Raw genomic sequence first — 918 nt, 5'->3', positions numbered from 1 at the left:
TAATAATGTTCACATAGTTAATTGCTAAGTATTTAATATGTATGTGTATATGAATGGAAAGACCTGTTGATGTTGACGATGAAAACAAATAAAATTTAATTTGAAATTAAAGAAAGTTTTATAATTACTTATTTATTATTATTTATTATTAGATATTTAATGAAGAAATACATTTTCTTAATACATATTATCCATATGCAAACGTACATACGCTCATATGTATATACATATATAGATGCTCCACCCCTAGAAAAGTGTGTTAATAATGTTCACATAGATAATTATCAAATATTTAATATACATATATATATATATATATATATATATATATATGAATGGAAAGGTCTGATGTGTTGATGATAACAAATAAAATTTATGATGTATTGTGGAACGATTTTCCTTGTCAAATTTGGTTTGGAGACAAACCGGTTCCGGCGTTGTGCTATCTTCAGTGTCATTTTTCGTTCGAACCAAATTTGACAAGGGATGACGAAAAATCGTTCCACAATACATCATACTCCTACCCTGTCGGAAACACAAACAACCAAAAAGAAAATAAAATTTAATTTAAAATGAAATAAATTATAATTACTTATTTATTTTGATAATAAGAATTTTAAACATAAATGCCCGCAGTTATATGAAGTATAGCTTTGCTGTTGATTATAGTTATAGTTAATATTTTTTCCTAAATCCATATATGCTCCAACGTCAGAAATTCATACTAAATATGTTTATATACGATAAAAATTCGTAAACATATATATATATATATATACATATATATGCTCTACAGTGAGAAATATGCGTTAGAAATTATACGTTAGAAATACAGATGCTCCGCCGCTATAAAAGTGTATTAAGAATGCTCACATAGGTAATTGTTAAGTATTTAATATGTAATATATATATATATAT

The sequence above is a fragment of the Rhagoletis pomonella genome, unplaced genomic scaffold, assembly GCF_013731165.1.
Source record: "Rhagoletis pomonella isolate Grant_MI unplaced genomic scaffold, Rhpom_1.0 Rhpom_scaffold_00005, whole genome shotgun sequence".
Classification (NCBI taxonomy): Eukaryota; Metazoa; Arthropoda; class Insecta; order Diptera; family Tephritidae; genus Rhagoletis; species Rhagoletis pomonella.
This window is presented reverse-complemented; position numbering follows the sequence as displayed.